The following is an 18,930-nucleotide window of genomic DNA, read 5'->3' as shown; positions in this document are numbered from 1 at the left end:
GACACACTCCTCCCCCGAAGACGAGGAGGAAGAAGAAGATGCTCCCCCTTCAGTTGGGGGAGACAAGAAAAGGAAGGCCGCCCCAACCAGGGGGGGCGAAGGGTCCAAGAAGGGAAGGAATCTCCTTCCGGACTACTCTACCACCGCCGCCGAAGGCGAAGATGAGTGGCTGCTCAGGGCCAAGCCCCTGGCAAAGTCGTAAGTATTCGGATGCCAGAGTAACTCATAGCATTCATTTGTCGCACTGTTTCCTCTAACGCCGAATTATGATTATGAAGACCGCCACAAGCCCGTATCGACGTATCGTCGGACGGCTCCCTGGGCTCGTCGGATATGGATAGCGATCCACTTCCGACCGCCACCTCCCCTTGCCCTATGGACAATGTCGAGGTATTGTCTCAAGAGGCACCTGGTCGAGGGGAGACAGTCCCGGGAGCAGAGGGAGCAAGGCTCCCGAGGGCTCCGAGTTCGGACCTCAGCCGAACACCGCGCCGGAACCCCCAGTGGTTCCGGACTCGGGCAGGCGGCCTCCTTCTAAAAGGGGCAAGACAACTGTGCTGGTGACCTCTGTCCATCCAGAGGCACCGGACAGTCTGCTGGGAGCGCTTCGCAGTGCTTCCATCGACGAGGAGCACCGCACTATTATGAGTGCGATGGTCCAGAAGGTTCAGTCCGCCAAGAGCGGATTGACTGAAGCCTGCGCCAGCCTTCTAACAGGATTTGAGGTAAGTGTTTGAAATATAGGAAAAATATTACCGCATAGACAGTAGCCCCTGATGCTCTATTCGGTGTTCAAAAAGAAAAGCCGAATAGAGGATCAAATAATACCGCGGGAGTCTGACATAAGTATGTCTATATGCGTATGCAGGCTTCGCTACTGGCCTCAGCCGCACTGACTGCGGAGGTCGCCACACTGAAGCAGGACCTCGAGGGGTCCAAGAAAGAGCTCGGCCTTGCCAAGAGGCAGCTCGAGGAGAACAAGGGTAAGTAATACCCTGTCTATAGATATGTATATATAAAAGAAGACGCGATTGCAAAATGACAGGATCATCTTATATTTGCCAGGGGACACGACTGAGGTGGCGACCCTGAAGCAAGCGCTATCCGAGGCCGAAGACAAAGCGGCCAAGGAGCGCACCGAGCGGGAAAGGCAAGAGGCACGGGTGGGCGAGGTGCAGCAAGAGCTCCAAGCTCTTGTGTCGAATCATGAGGCGTTGGAGCGTGACTCGAAGACGCGAGAGTCCGAGCTTGCCACGGCCCTCGAAAGCGCGAAAATTGCCAAGGCTGAAGCCCAGAAGGCCCTCCAGGAGATTGATGCGATGAAGAAGATAGTGGCGGGTAAGGCATTCTATATGCAAAGCAAGCATGTGAAAGTAAATTACCTGTTACTTACCCAAATCCGGAGCTCTCCAGGAGCATTCGCAGATTTGCCCCACAGCATGTCAGATGCCGCAACTTTTTACCAGGCCGAGGAGGGAAGCTCAACGGAGAAGTTGTTCTGGGCCCAATATACTGGGACCGAACACCCGGTGCCTATGAGCGACCAGCTAAAGCAGCTGGTCGAGCTACACAAGGCGGCCGAACAGGCCATGAAGGGCTTTATAGTCCGGTTGTGGCCTGGCAACGCCCTTCCGAACAGCTACTTCGGCCTGGTGAGGCGGCTTGTGGATGCCTGCCCATGGCTGGAAGTCGTCAAGCGGTCCGTCTACATTGAAGGTGCACGCCGGGCTTTCGCCCGTGTGAAGGTGCAATGGGCCAAGCTAGATGTCGTGAAGCTGATCAAGGAAGGGCCGCCGGCGGGCAAGGAGCATCGCCACCCTGAGATGTACTATGAGGGTGTCCTGAAGGGTGCCCGTCTCGTAGCGGACGAGTGTACGAGAGATGTAATATTTGAGTAAACTTGCTCGTGTGATCCTGTATGGTGAAAACTTGTTTCATATGCGCTATGCAACGCTTGTTTGAATTTAAAATATTACCTTCTGTTTGGCTGTTTATCCAATCTGAGAGATGGCTAGTCCTCGGCTTCTGCCCCCATGCCGCGAGTGCTGGGGTGTTCGGGATAAACGTGAGCACTCTTGTTCCCATTTTTGGGTCCTTCGAGGGAGGTGCTCAGCACAGCGAACAAGGCAACCAGACTAATAATGCTTTATCACTCTCACTTAGCCACAGAATTCTATAATTTTAAATTTCGGCGAAGCCCCTGGTATTCGGAAGGCCGAATTCGAGGCACGATACACGCCTTTAAGCCGGACAGGACCGACTCCTCGCTCTAAGCGGCATAAGTATTTAGGGACTCGAAACCTCGCCGAACAGCGACCAGTCTCTCGCCTTATCATGACAGTCAGTTTTAGCTTTCTCTACTGAGGTGCTTAGCCCAGCAGAACCGGGGCACAATCGCAGTAGTTCTCCTAGTGGTACCTTAGCCGATAGAGCGGAACGTAAGGTACCAAAACATAGGAGCCGGGCAAACCCAACATTTGACCAAAGACATGATTCGGAGTTGATGCATATAATGCTATAAGTTCGGGGTGCCGCACTTGTGAAAGTGTTCGGACTTCTCACACCATATTGTGGGGTACTTAAGCCCCTGGTGTGTTGGCCGTACCAAAGTGTACGGTTGCAAGGCGTCATTAATGAACACACACACACACATATATATATATGTAGGAAGAATGCAATAATAGTCTTAATGCTATGTATTGTTTATTTAAAAAGGTGCGTTAAAGCGGAATGATACATGCAGTGCAATAAGCAAAAAGTAGGACTATATCCCCTCCAAGGGCAAGCTGAGGAATAATGTTAAGGCAAGTATTTCACCCATTATCGTAATCCACCTGGGAGTTCCGTTTTGTGATGTAGGTTTCTGCCTCCTTGGATGCTGCATCATGTGTCCGGCAATCACGCTGCCGGACAGGGTTTCCAGAGATTAATGTCCTGAAAGAGAGAAAAATAACAAAGCAGGAAGCCCCTAGTGCGGTTTAAGCCGCGTCTTGGGTCGTGCCGTAGTTGTGGGCCCCTCCCCACATGTGCCCATGGTATTTTTAATGCGTAATTATGTACGGGTGGCATGAATTTCACCGTTTGGCTGGGGCCGGGGTGGGGGCCGCATTGTTATGCGAGCTTGGGACGTGCCAGGCGGTCCAGTTGCCGATTACTCCGGACGCGCTTGAAGGTGTTCGGGTCCTTGAACGCCGAACTAGTGGATTGCCTTAAGAGGCTGCTTTGCGCTTCCGCTGCGAGGGCCGCAGTGTGCTCCTCCGTTCGGAGAGAGTGCTCTGTGTTTCCATTAACTGTAATGACCCCCTGAGGTCCTGGCATCTTGAGCTTGAGGTATGCATAATGCGGTACCGCATTGAATCTCGCAAATGCGGTTCGCCCGAGCAGTGCATGATACCCACTGCGGAACGGGACTATATCGAAGATTAACTCTTCGCTTCGGAAGTTATCCGGGGATCCGAAGACCACTTCCAGTGTGACTGAGCCTATGCAATGGGTTTCTACACCTGGTATGACGCCTTTAAAGGTTGTTTTTGTGGGTTTGATCCTTGAGGGGTCTATACCCATTTTGCGCACCGTGTCTTGATAAAGCAGGTTCAGGCTGCTGCCAAAATCCATAAGGACTCGAGTGAGGTGAAATCCGTCAATAATTGGGTCTAGGACCAGTGCGGCGAATCCGCCATGACGGATACTAGTGGGGTGGTCCCTGCGATCGAAGGTGATCGGACAGGAGGACCATGGGTTGAACTTTGGGGCGACTGGCTCCAACGCATATACGTCCCTGAGCGCACGCTTCCGCTCCCTCTTAGGGATGTGGGTTGTGTATATCATGTTCACCGTCCGCACTTGTGGGGGGGACCTCTTCTGTCCTCCGGTATTCGGTTGCTGGGGCGCCTCCTCGTCATCGCTATGTGGCCCCTTATCTTTGTTTTCGACAATTAACTTGCCGGCCTGCTTGAACACCCAACAATCCCTGTTGGTGTGGTTGGCTGGCTTGTCGGGGGCGCCGTGTATTTGACACGAGCGATCGAGTATACGGTCCAAACTGGACGGGCCTGGAGTGCTTCTTTTGAATGGCTTTTTCCGCTGACCGGGTTTAGAGCCTTTGAATCCGGCATTGACTGCCGTATCCTCGGTATTGTCGCTGTTAATGCGGCGCTTATGTTTGTTGCGACGTGACCTGCTATTGCCGTCCTTGGTATCCGAAGTACCATGGTTCTTTGATATGTTATTACTGCGAGCCAGCCAGCTGTCTTCTCCCGCACAAAAGCGGGTCATGAGTGTCGTGAGGGCTGCCATAGATTTCGGCTTTTCCTGACCAAGGTGCCGGGCTAGCCACTCGTCGCGGATGTTGTGTTTAAAAGCTGCTACGGCCTCTGCATCCGGACAGTCGATGATTTGATTTTTCTTTGTTAGGAACCGTGTCCAGAATTGCCTGGTCGATTCCTCTGGCTGCTGAATTATGTGGCTCAAGTCATCGACATCTGGTGGTCGCACATAAGTGCCCTGAAAGTTGTCGAGGAATGCGGCTTCCAGATCTTCCCAACAGCCAATGGACTCTGCTGGCAAGCTGTTGAGCCAGTGCCGAGCTGGTCCTTTAAGTTTGAGTGGGAGGTATTTGATTGCGTGTAGGTCATCACCACGGGCCATGTGGATGTGCAGGAGGAAATCCTCGATCCATACCGCAGGATCTGTCGTGTCGTCGTATGATTCTATGTTTACGGGTTTGAAACCCTCTGGGATTTGATGATCCATTACTTCATCTGTGAAGAATAAGGGGTGTGCGGCCCCTCTGTACTGGGCTATATCGCGACACAGCTCCAATGAATCTTGCCCGCTGTGTTCGGCCCGGCCGGATTTACTTTTACTGTATCCGGCGTGACGTTTATCGTCTCGCGTGGTGGCGCGCCCTCGTGATCCATAGATCGATCTTGCATGTTTTGCTTTGTCCTCCAATACGTCTCGCAGGTCTGGTGTATTTCCCCATGCCTTTTTATTTGAATGATGTCGGGGTGCGGGCTGAGTTTTTGGCTGGAATGCCTCTCTATCGCGGCCACGAGGTGGCCGATCAGCCGCGTCATACGCTTCTTCCTCCAGTCGGGGTAGCAACCTGCATTTTGGGTAACTCTTGGAGGGGCGTTCAAGTTTATATTCCTCGGCCGCGAGGACTTCAGTCCATCTGTCAGCTAGCAGATCTTGATCAGCTTGAAGCTGTTGCTGCTTTTTCTTAAGGCTATTTGCCGTGGCTATAAGCCAGTGCTTGAAGCGCTCTTGTTCGACGGGATCCTCTAGCACGACGAATTCGGCATCGTCGAGGCTTGCCTCGTCTTCGGAGGGGGGCATGTAATTATCGTCCTCCGCCTCTCCATCTGCCTCTCTCTCTGGAGGCCTGGCCTTTCCATCCTCCTGTCCTAGATCACGCTGGAGGGGATTGTTGCCATCTTCGGCACTATCCGGAGTGCTATTATCTCCTGTGCCGGTATCACCACTTTTGCCTTGGCGGGACTTAGAGCGGCGCCGCTGACGTCTGCGCTTGGGTTGCTTCTTGGAGGGGTCATCCTCCGCTGTCTCGTCGCCATTGCCTTCTTTGGGTGTGTCCACCATGTATATATCGTATGATGAGGTGGCTGTCCAGTGCCCTGTGGGCAGTGGTTCCTCTTCGTTTCCCGCATCGTCGTCCATACGTCGATGTCTTCGGAGTCGAAGTCGAGCATGTCGGTTAAGTCGTCGACAGTGGCTACTAAGTGGGTGGTGGGTGGGCAGCGAATTTCTTCGTCATCTGCATCCCAATCCTGCCAGACATAGTTCGGCCAGGATCCTCCTGACAAGGAGAGAGACCATAATGAGTTCAGTATGTCGCCAAAGGGCGAGTGCTGAAAAATATTCGTGGAGGTAAATTCCATGACCGGCGCCCAATCGGATTCGCTAGGAACGTGCGCAGGCGGTTCGGAGTCCGTGACCGGAGAAGGATCCGGCAGTCTGACAACACGGCTCTCGTGCAGGGTAAGGTCGATGTTCGGCTCGATCGCCGCTGAGGATAAGGCCTCCGTGGCGAGGTCCATCCACCCGTCCATGGACGGCGCAACTGGCTCCGAATCGAGGGTCGGAGCGGCTGCCGGTGCGATCTCCTGAACACTGTCCGATGGTAGAGCTAAATCGTGCTCATCGTGACCGCGTGACGCACAGGGCAGAGGCTCGAATCCGTCGAAGATCAAGTCTCCGCGGATATCGGTCGTGTAGTTTAAGCTTCCAAATCTGACCTAGTGGCCAGGGGCGTAACTTTTGATCTGCTCCATATGGCCAAGCGAGTTGGCCCGCAGTGCGAAGCCGCCGAATACAAAAATCTGTCCGGGGAGAAAAGTCTCACCCTGGACTGCATCGCTAACGATGATCGAAGGAGCCATCAAGCCTAACGGTGACGACACAGAGGAACTCTCAATGAAAGCACCAATGTCGGTGTCAAAACCGGCGGATCTCGGGTAGGGGGTCCCGAACTGTGCGTCTAAGGCGGATGGTAACAGGAGGCAGGGGACACGATGTTTCACCCAGGTTTAGGCCCTCTTGATGGAGGTAAAACCCTACGTCCTGCTTGATTTATTCTTGATGATATGGGTATTACAAGAGTTGATCTACCATGAGATCGGAGAGGCTAAACCCTAGAAGCTAGCCTATGGTATGATTGTATGTTGTTGTTGTGTCCTACGGACTAAAACCTTCCGGTTTATATAGACACCAGAGAGGGTTAGGGTTACACAAGGTCGGTTACAAAGGAGGAGATATACATATCTGTATTGCCTAGCTTGCCTTCCACGCCAAGTAGATTCCCATCCGGACACGAGACGAAGTCTTTAATCTTGTATCTTCATAGTCCAACAGTCCGGCCAAAGGATATAGTTCGGCTGTCTGGAGACCCCCTAATCCAGGACTCCCTCAAGGTGCATCTCCAAAGAGGAGGGGCAGCAGCTTCTCGCTGAGATACATGCCGGCATGGGCGGCCACCATGCAGCAGCTCGGGGCCTGGTCAGTAAGGCCTTCCGAGAAGGGTCCTTCTGGCCCACAGCCCACACGGACGCACGTACGCTGGTTCAACATTGCGTTGGGTGCCAGTTATTTGCAAAGCAAAGCCATATGCCCCTCACAGCTCTTCGGACGATACTGATAACCTGACCATTTGCGGTCTGGGGGCTTGACATGGTCGGGCCACTTAAAGGGGGGCCAAGAAAAAGAAGTACTTGCTGGTTATGGTCGATAAGTTCACTAAGTGGATCGAAGCAAAGCCGATAACCTCTATAGAATCCAGACCAGTTTTTGACTTCATATCTAGTGTCATACACCATTACGGTGTTCCCCACAGTATAATCACTGATAATGGGTCTATTTTTACTGCCCAAGAGGTCAAAGATTGGTGTGCTAAGATGGGCATAAAGCTCGACTATGCTTCGGTGTACCACACGCAAACTAATGGGCAGGTAGAGCGAGCAAATGGACTAATTATGAGCGGCATCAAACCTCGCTTAATCCGCTCACTTAAAGAATCAAATTTCCACTGGGTAGAGGAGCTGGAGTCTGTGCTATGGGGGTTGCGCACCACTCCTAATCGGTCAACAGGATACACCCCGTTCATTATGGTGTACGACACTGAAGTAGTCCTCCCATGTAATTTGATCCATGACGCACCTAGAGTGTGCATGTACGAAGAGAAGGAGGCCGATTTGGATCGGCAGGACGACCTGGATGCCTTGGAAGGAGAGCGGGACATCGCACGGGCACGCTCCGCGTTTTATCAACAGCAAGCACAGCGCTACCAGAATCGAGAGGTTCAGGCGAAGGCATACAACATGGGAGAGCTCGTCCTCTGCCTCCCTGAGAAGCAGAAGCATAATCTTTCACCCAAATGGGAGGCCCCCTTCATCATAGATGAAGTACTCGCAGGAGGGGCATACCGCCTTCATAGCCCGTCAGATGATCACCTCGAACCCAACCCATGGAACGCCGCTCGACTTCAATGTTTCTACGCCTAGTCCGGTATCATCATCACCACTCCTCATTTTCCTTTGGTTTTATATCTTTCCTTGTTTTACTCTTGGAGCTTTAACCTCCCGACCTAGAGTTCGGATTGACCGTAACACGACATGTCGCCACTGTACACATCTTCGGATGTACTACCCAGCTTTACCTGGGGGCTTCTCTTAAAGAGGCCAACTACAATATTCATCAAACAACCTATTTATGTTGTTTGAACTAATGTTCTTCCAATATCTTTCAAGCCATTATATGCACCTATTTGACTTAAGTCCTTTGGCAAGTTGGGTTTCCTGGCTCCTGTGTTTACCCCTATGTTTCCGATTGTTCGGCTAGGAAGTAAAGGGAGCACCTCTGCGATTGTTACGCCCGGGTAATCCGGATACATACCTTAGACGCGTGAAGCCGAAAGCTAGTGTTCTTACAGAAAATAATAGTTCGACCCCAAGGGAAGTGAATATAACCAGGCGCTAGCCGCCAGCTCACTATTCTTGGTTCCTAAAAACCACGTCATCCATGTATCACCAGCATCCGGACTCACGGCTTATGGTCAACATACTATACCTAAAGAAAGGAACCCTTGGAGGAACTATTTTCTTCGGAAGATGTTTCTTATGTTATAAAGTAATATAAGACAGCTCGACGCGCACGTTTTGTCTGTTCGCACCAAATGGCCAGATTGCCTGGTTACCAGAAGTATTCCTTGTTCATCAGGGCATATAGTAAGGAACACTGCCCGACCACTGGTCATGGAGGCGGAAGCCGATGTCCGGTTAAGGCAACATTTTCACTACGGACCGAGATGGCACAATGTAAAGTACATGGAAACATAGAATCACGCACCCTACTCTTTGTCAATACCATCTATCAAACTGTCCAAGGCACAATCTTGTTGAGAGTACCGAGCAGCAAGCATTACCCGGTCATATACTAAGCTAAGAGGTATTTCCTGCCCATCCGGCCCCACGGGTCCAACTCGAGCCATCTGTTCAGGTTCGAGCTTGGTAAATTGGGTCTTCACCATTGCCCACGCCTTGCGCGCTCCTTCCCGGCAAGCCAACTTCTTCCACAAATCAAAGCGTCGCCTCGCTCCTTTAAAGCGGCTTGCCAGCTCGGCCATGCTTTCTGGCGGCACTTCCATCGACCATAATGCCTTAACCATATTTTTCATGACCTTCCGGGCTCTCTCGTGCGTTTTGGTCAGCTCCTTCAAAAGGTTCCCACTAAAGGAACCGACCTCCTCTTCCGGCCGTCCCGTCAGGAGACCTAGCAAACAGGCGCGGCATGTTATTTATTGTGATCATCCACATACATGTAATATTGAATTCGTCACTTACTGAATATGCCACCTTTTATCTTCTAGTTCTCCTCTTGGGCTTGCGCCAACTGAGACTTTAAACTCTCAATTTCTTGGGAATTTTGCTAATTTTCCGCCTTGAGCTTATTCTTCTCCTCATGACTTCGTGTCGGACTCATTTCCCAGCCTTGTGCTGCGACTCCGCATGCCAATGGGATTCTCTGGCCGCTTCCAGGTCCTTCCGCAATTGGCCCAGGGACTCGGTAGCTACAGAGACAGTATGGTGATATAAAACAAGAAATGCTATACAGTTTTAAAGCATTCTAAAGCTTTCCCTCTTACCATGAGTCCCGCTGGTGACAACCGCTTCTAGTTTGGCCCTAGTATTGGCCAACTGCATTTGGCACAGCTCGAGGTCTTCGGAAAACTTGTTATTCTGTTCCCTCTGGCCTTCAAAATCTAAGCAACATATGGTATAGTTCCTTAACTCGGCCGTCCCGCCCAAATTAAGGCTCGGGGGCTACTAGATTAGGATCTGTGATATCTTCCTAAATAATTCATATAAGAGATCAAAGAAGACTCAAATAATATTCATGGATATAGATCTGATCATAAACTCAAAGTTCATCGGATCCCAACAAAAACACCGCAAAAAGAGTTACATCAAATAGATCTCCAAAAGACCATTGTATTGAGAATCAAAAAGAGAGAAGAAGCCATCTAGTTACTGCCTACGGACCCGTAGGTCTATGGTGGACTACTCACACAACATCAGAGAGGCACTAATGAGGACGATGAACCCCTCTATGATGGTGTTATATTGGATCCTGTGGTTCTAGAACTTGCGGTGGCTAGAATTGTGTTTCGTCGACTCCCCTAGGGTTTCTGGAATATTTGGGAATTTATAGGGTGAAGAGGCAGTACAGGGGGGCTCCGTGGGGGGCATAGGCGCGCCCTGGTGGGTTGTGCTCCCGACGGGCCTCCCCTCTGGTACTTCTTTGGCCCACTGGGTGTCTTCTGGTGATGTAGGGTGGAACCCTAGATGGCCGATCTTTCACGAAAGGAGCGGATCCCACGAAGAACACGAGGGGAAACACGAGGTTAAAATCACAAGGGGAACACAAGAGAACACTCAAACCAACAAGTATGATCACACATGTGCTAGATCCATGAACACAAAAGGAGATACAAGATCCACGATCAACAAGGGACGATACACAGTAACCAGTTCTTCTCCAAAGTAGGTCTTGATGGGGCCACCAAAGAGGGGGTCTTGAATCCAAGGGGATCTTCTCCGAAGAGGGGTCACGGTCTCTCTCATGAAGTAGATCCGTAATGGATGAGCAAAGCTCTATCTCTAAATGAACTACTACTTTGCTAACCCTAGAAAGAGGGAGGAAGAGGAGTATATATAGTCTAGGTGGGCGAAGGGGTACATGGGCCTCGGCCCTTCACTGTGTGCAGACAGGTGGAGCCGGATGTCTGGGCGTCGGGCCGGATGTCCGGGGCTTCGCGACGGTCCGGATGTCCGGGCTGGGAGGCCGGATGTCCGAGCTGGCCTGGGTCTTCCAGATGCATTCGGTGATGGAGGGGCCGGATGTCCGGGGCTTAGGGAGGAGTCGGATGTCCAGGGCAAGGTGCCGGATGTCCGGGATGCACTCGTCCTTTTCGGTGTTCTCTAGATAGTCGATGCCAGATTTCTGGGGCAAGGGCCGGATGTCCGGGCTGGGCCGGATGTCCGGCCGCTATAGCAGCTGGCTCCTCTTCCTTCTCCTTCCTTCGCTTCCGCGCATGCTTGGCCTTGGTCCTTGGGCTCTCCATGGTCTCCTCGGGTGTACCTAAGTATGCACAAGGTCCGCGCTTGAAGTAGCATCCATGTCTTACATGCGGAAAGGGAAGATTCAGAAAGGAGCGAGTTCACCTTAGGTCCAAAGGCGTATGCTTGAGTGTACATGGGGATGATCATAGGATGCTCCGCATCATCTCCCCTCCCTTGGGAAAGATCCGACCTCAGATCGAAAACCTCATCACCATGGAAATGGTTGTCGTGGACGGACTTGTAGTTGGACGGATTGGAAGACATGGCGCAATCCAAGTACTCGAGGGTGTCGCCGGAGTGGTATACTTGCAAAAAGAGCAAACACAAACGACACTTGGAAATACAATGGTTAGCGCACACAAGGTGTCCATCAAGGAAATATGAGTCCGTGAGGCAAGATTGTTCGTGACAAAGCACATGAAGCTTAGCAAGATGATATGGAAGGAAATGTAAATCATTCATGGGAGCAAAAGCATTCATTGTGCACACAAATGTATTGTGAATGTGATCAATGCAACCACGGTGCAAAATGATGTCATAGTGAGATGGTTTATCAATAGCATGAATATGGCAACGGATTCATAATATGATTATGTTATCATGCAATTGATGGTAGGCAATATGATCATGATGTATGAATATGCCATCAAGAAAGATCACAACAAATTTGCTAAGGAAGTGCACAAGCTCATATATCATGGATGACATGGAAATGCAAGATGCAACAAGGCAATCATAATGTGAATCGATCCATGAATAAGGTGCAAATTTGTTATGGGTGGTGTTGTATTATAGCTCGATGTCGAGGTAGAAGTGGTGTTCCGGTGGAGCTTCCAAAATAGGTGCATCCACTAAGTCCGAGCACTCCTCAACTTGAAGGTCCATAGGGTCCATCTCCAATGTCGGTTCTCTGTTCACGAGATGTATCATGTAGACAACAAGAAGGAAACAACAATGAAAGTATGGCCCATCCAATATGCATAAGTGAAGATGGCTCAAAGGGAAAGACTTCACCTTTATGAGAATGTCGAAAATGTTGGTGTCGCACATCGTGTACGCCTTCACATGACCAAGTTGTCTCGTGATGGTACCACCTTGTGAATCCTTCAAAACAAAAGAACATGACAAACACTCGAAAAAACAAATGAGGTTAGCGGAAGTGCAAAACCTATCATTCGTGTGGTAAGATACCCAACAAGTGGATGCATCATGCTCATCATAAGAAAAGGACAAGGGAGCATTTCATAGTATGGAGGCATATGATGCGAGAACAACCAAATACAATAGGCTCAATCCAACAAGCATGCATCACATGGAATATGTCCAAGTCTCCAAGATAGATAAGCATATCATGGGTGCACTCACTATAATGGCATATGAGAGGTGCAACTAATGGATACAAGAGACAATTATCAAGATATATCACGTGAGAGGCATGAACATATATGTCATCAACCCAAGAAAGCAAGTAAGAATGGAACATGGGTGATGCGACAAAGCAAGCAATCATAGTGATTAAGTCAAGCAAGCTAGTAGTGCGAAGATGCAACGTACTAGAAGAGATCATGTCAAGCATGTCATGGGTGCAAATAGTGTGCATGAATAATTCACATGACATAGCACAAGCATGAAAGCAAGATATGAGCATAATATCATCAATGTATTGGTGGTGAGAGGCCATATGTAAATAGCAATGGGACATCATGACTCTCCCAACACAACAAGCAACAATAGCATGAGGCACATGGTAAACATGGCAATAACAACAAGGATCTCCACCAAGCATGCAAATACACATATGAGTAGTAAAATGGTGAATCATGGGTAGATGCAAGCAAGGGTTACAATTGCATGGCAAAATCATGTAAAGAGGCATAGCATGCAAAGTGAGCAGGATAGGATGGGCATAAGATGGCAAGTGGTAAATAGCCCATAGCCGTGTGAGAGCCAAGTAGAAGAGATGCGCGAAGAGAACGGTGGTAAGGATAGTCTACGGAATCCCAAATCATCGTTGCTCTCAAGAGCTCATTTCGTCAACTCTTGGGATTGAGAGGTTGACGAATATACATGAGTACCTACACAAAGCAAAGGCAAAAGGAAAATTGTGTGTGTGTGGTATATGCACACATCATCCATCATGATGCATACGTGCATGTGTTGGTTAGCACAAAATATCCAATGCTCAAATAAATGAGATGTGTGATATAGAAACATGCCATCCATCATGAGAGTTTGTTATTATGTATAGCATAATGGAGACTCAAATTATGTAATGCGTCATGGGAAATATCTAGAACATTGTTATCCGCGGAATGCATATGGTGCAAGCAATTATGAGAATCATGCAAAGTATGGAATGCATCTAATATGTATGAGGAAATTATGGGGGTCTCCTCATGATCATTAGTGGAAACATCACATGGAGAATATTGACAACATCCAAAACAAAGCATATTTGGAACAATGTGATCATGGCATGGTATAGTAGACGAATTGCGCAAATCATGTAAAGGTAGCATAGCAATATCATCACATGAAAAACAAAAGCCAATGACCATCATCTCGTCATCTATGTCATAAGTGCAAATAGGATTTGTTTTAATGGGGCATGCATAGGTACTATGTTGAGATTGAAGTGATGCAATATGGGAGATCTCACTCATAGCATATGACAAGTTTAAAGGATTGTCAAACATGATGTTACCAATAGAATTTTCACATGATATCCTATTTAGCATAGCATCACAAGTAGGCAATTCAACATGCTCATCATCATATTCATCATAAATTGGTAAGTCATGACATGAATAATTCACACTAGCATGAAGCATGGGTGGATCAACATCATGCAAGCAATCATTGGTGGGATAGTCCGCTAGTGGGACAAGCGAAGCACCATCACCTATGTTACCTTTGGAGCATCGCTCATGTGTTGTAGGTGAGGTGTCGAAGATCCACCCATTGTCATCTTCATCTTGATGGAACCATGTGGGGGGTGCATATTCTTCCACCATGGCCATCGTCGTCGTTGGAGGTATGGACTCGTCGAGGGTAGGCATGTCATCATGTAGGAGACCTAGCACCAAAGAATAAAACACACTTCGAGTAGAGGGTAAGTCGTTAGAAATCATAGTGGCCTCATGTGCCGTGTCAACTACCTCACTCACTAAGTGTTGTGGCTCACTCACTCCTGGTATGATGCTCTCACTCATATGGTTGGTAGAGTCACTCAAATGGCTCTCAACCTCACATAGGATGTGTGGCATGCTCTCAAGTGTGGGGCTAGTGGTGGTCACACTCATCCTCTCATAGGCAATGCACTCAATGTCACATATGGTGGACTCACTCATGTCACTCATGTGGTGGTGGCTCTCCTCACATGGGAATTGGGGCATCTCTTCATATGTGGGTGTCGGAGAGATGTAGGTGTAAATGTCTCCATGTTCAATCATGTCGTAGTCGTAGCCGTGGATGAAGGCCGAAGATGGCACATCATCACTCTCCTCTAAGACCAAAGATAAGGTCTCATGTGCAGTCTCATAGCTTGACTCGAAGTATGAGTCCAATATGGGCGTTGTCTTCATGTTGTTGAAGAGGCTCATACTCGTCGTCGTGGTCGAAGGGGACGGCCCTTGCTCGACCTTCTTGTCGCCGTCTTGTTGTTGGAGGCCCATATGATGTGGCACCTCGTAGCTCGTCTCCATGACCGAAGGGAAATTCCCATGCTCGGGCATCTTCCTTGAGGGGCTTCCGAAGATGGAAGTGTCGCCCTCGCTCGTAGGTGGTCGCCTTGTTGGTGAAGATGTCGATGTAGGCAAACTCATGGGAAGTAGGCGAAGATGCCGTACGTCCAAAGGCGAAGATGCCTTGATAGCACTTGGCGAAGATGATTAAGTGGTTGTTGTAGTCGTAGCGCTGTCTTGGTTGTGATCGTCTTGCGATCTTCTTTTGTGCTCTTGAAGCTTGGCCTTGGCATGAAGTAGGGCTTGTTTGGACTTGTGCATTTGCGCTTGGCGAGCATCTTCATGATGATGGTGTCGTTGTCGTGCTTGAGCTCGATGGCGTGCGTCGTCGTCGTGCACATGATGCTTCGATGTGACTTGCCCTTCATGACAATGTGGATCACGAACGTGATGTTGGTCGCCATGGAGATGTGGGCGTGGACAACTTGCGCTTGCATCATTTTTGCGCTCCGAAGACTTGTGACTTGAACGTCGCCGCCTTGAGGATGATGAAGGGGAAGAACGGTTGATCAACAAGGTCCGAATCTCCTCCATCCTTGCATCTTGCTCCTCCTTTTGTGAGGAAAGCTTGTTGTCGATGTAGTCCCTTTTCCTTGCTTCGGAGTGACGAATGTCAATGGAGAGGTTCTTGATGCAGTCTCGCAATCTTGATTGTGTGCCTTGCATTTGTTGTTGTAGATCGAAGATTGGCGCTTTGGTGATGTAGTTGTTCACGTCGTCGTTGCTGTGGAAGAGTGGAGATGAAATGCCTTGCCTATCCATCACAATACTCGAGCAAATATGAGTGGAGAAAGGAGAAGAACTATACCAAATGTACCTTGACCGATGTTGAAGATGGATCAATGATCACTCAATGATGTAACAAGGAAATAGCACAATTGGTACCAATTCTTGTCGGTTTCTCACACCTACACAAATAAGGCTTATGGTGGAGCTCGGTGAGGATAGTGGCACAAAAATTTGATGCAAAATGTTAGCAAGAGTCAATAATGTTGAAAGAGATTCACAAATTCGCAAGTGAAACAAGTAGACCAATAGCAATAAATGGCACACGGAAACGCACACACGGATAGATAAATGGGGTCGTGCAACCAAGGAATGAGCTCAAAATGTGGAGTCCATGAAAAACGCTCGTGTTGCACAACTCAAGAGAGACGCTAGCATGATTTCTCAATAGGCGGATACGACACTTGTCCACAACCTATAGGAGACAAAAATGCAACGACTTCTATCCTAAGTATGTTATATATGTATGATGTTCCAATGTTATGATCCAAGATGATCGGATATGACAATCTTATATGCAATGTGGTATGGTGCTATGGCACTTGCTTACAAGCTTCTTTGCTCTTTCTCTTTTGCTTAAAAGCTTAATCTTTTTTTTGTATGGCCACTTTTGCACAATGCACAAACCAAGATAGCAATTGTGTATATGCGGGAACAAACTTGAGACACAAGGGATGATATGATACCAATATGATATGGTATGTATGCAATGGAAGGTGTAGATCACTAATGTGCACAAGTAACGTTGCCGGCAATACTCAAATGGCTAGTCTCGATAGGCAAGTGACGCAAAATGGGCTAGGGGTTAACAATGCAATTCCAAGGGAATATACAATGGAGGGATACCACGATACCAAGATTATATGGAGGTTACCGTCGAAGGTTTCTCGTTTGTAAGCCACAGATGGATGTTTGTGAAGTGGTCAATGTCGATGACGAACTCGAGGCGATGATGAGTTGCGGTGATCTTGATGTAGATACCAAGATGATGGAGACTCGTCCCTAAGTAGCCCAAACACCTTAGGAAATGGAAAAACCGCAAACTCAAAATCTCAAAGGCAAATGTCAAATGGTGGTAGCGGGATGTGGTGGTGGTTTTGTGGAAGCTCAATGGAATTGCGGAGTGGCAATGATGGGTTGTGGAGTACGCAATACGGAAATGGAGGGTAAGGTGGTGGACTATACATGGTTTCGGAGTTGGAAGCACGGTCCCTAAGTAGCCGAAACACCTTAGGAGACACAACTCACAACACAAACAAAATTGGGTTAAGTTGGGGTGGCGAAACTGTAAGCCTATGCGGAAGTTATGGTGGTGGTTGATGAAGAAGCAATCGTCCCTAAGTAGCCTAAACACCTTAGGAGACTCGAATCACTCCTCAAGCAACCACTAATGCGATGGGGAACAAAATTGGTTAGGTTGCGGAAGTCGATAGTGGTTATGCGGAGGTTGTGGTGGAAGCCCTAGGCAAAGATGCCAAAGATCCAAAAATCTGATGGATTCAAATGGTTATCGTAGTATTTTTGTGGTAAGGGGGATGTCAATAGCTTCAAAACGAGCTAAAGAACGTCAAAAACGGACTCCGGATGAATTAGTTATGGTCAAAACGATGAAACACGGGAGGCTGATGCTCCAGGGGTCGGACATCCGGGGTCGGGCCGGATTTCCGGGACCTGATGTCCAGTACCGCACGCGAAAATGCGCTCTAGGAGCCGGATGTCCGGGCTAATGGCCGGATGTCCGGGGCTATGGGCCGGATGTCCGGGCTCCAAATCTGAGGATGAACTCGAGGAACTCGATTTTGGGGGAGGAAATTGATGATTTTGGGGGCAAAATTGCGGAGATTTCACGGATGGAAAATGGGGAAAGTTGGGGGAAAGATAGATCTACTCAAGACACAACGAATCCATGGATCAAAATCAACAAAACATCATCGAAACCAACAAATCACAAAAAAATTGGGGTTATTTTTGGTGGGGAATTTTTGAATTTGGGACAAAATCAACAAAATTGGGCTAGAAAACAAAGAAGGGAGGCTCCGAAATCGTGATCAACGTGGCTCTGATACCAAGATGATGTAGGGTGGAACCCTAGATGGCCGATCTTTCACGAAAGGAGCGGATCCCATGAAGAACACAAGGGGAAACACGAGGGAAAAATCACAAGGGGAACACAAGAGAACACTCAAACCAACAAGTATGATCACACATGTGCTAGATCCATGAACACAAAAGGAGATACAAGATCTACGATCAACAAGGGACGATACATGGTAACCGGTTCTTCTCCAAAGTAGGTCTTGATGGGGCCACCCAAGAGGGGGTCTTGAATCCAAGGGGATCTTCTTCGAAGAGGGGTCGCGGTCTCTCTCGTGGAGTAGATCCGTAATGGATGAGCAAAGTTCTATCTCTAAATGAGCTACTGCTTTGCTAACCCTAGAAAGAGGGAGGAGGAGGAGTATATATAGTCTAGGTGGACGAAGGGGTACATGGGCCTTGGCCCTTCACTGTGCACAGACAGGTGGAGCCGGATGTCCAAGCGTCGGGCCAGATGTCCGGGGCTTCACGACGAGCCGGATGTCCGGGCTGGCCTGGGTCTTCCAGATGCATTCGATGATGGAGGGGCCGGATTTCCAGGCGAGGGGACGGATGTCCGGGGCTTCGGGAGGAGCCGGATGTTCGGGCTGCACTGGTCCTTTCTAGTGTTCTCTGGATAGCCGATGCCGGATTTCCGGGGCAAGCGCCGGATGTCCGGCCGCTGTAGCAGCTGGCTCTTCTTCCTTCTCCTTCCTTCGCTTCCGCGCACGCTTGGACTTGGTCCTTGGGCTCTCCATGGTCTCCTCGGGTGTACCTGAGTATGCACAAGGCCCGCGCTTGAAGTAGCATCCATGTCTTACATGCGGAAAGGGAAGATTCGGAAAGGAGCGAGTTCACCTTAGGTTCAAAGGCGTATGCTTGAGTGTACATGGGGATGATCGTAGGATGCTCCGCATCATCTGGTCCAGAAAAAATCTCCCAAAAGTTTCGTTGCGTTTGGACTCTGTTTGGTACTGATATTTTGCAAAGTAAAAAACAAGCAAAAACAGCAACTGGCACTGGGCACTATGTCAATAGGTTAATCCCAAAATTTGATATAAAGTTGCTATAAAATGATTGTAAAATATTCAAGAATGATAATATAACAGCATGGAACAATAAAAAGTTATAGATACGTTAGAGACGTATCACCCCCTACCCAAGATCCGCCGGTTTTGACACTGACAATACTA

Source organism: Triticum urartu, chromosome 6 (assembly GCF_003073215.2).
Source record: "Triticum urartu cultivar G1812 chromosome 6, Tu2.1, whole genome shotgun sequence".
NCBI classification, from domain to species: domain Eukaryota; kingdom Viridiplantae; phylum Streptophyta; class Magnoliopsida; order Poales; family Poaceae; genus Triticum; species Triticum urartu.
Note: the sequence above shows the minus strand (reverse complement) of the source record.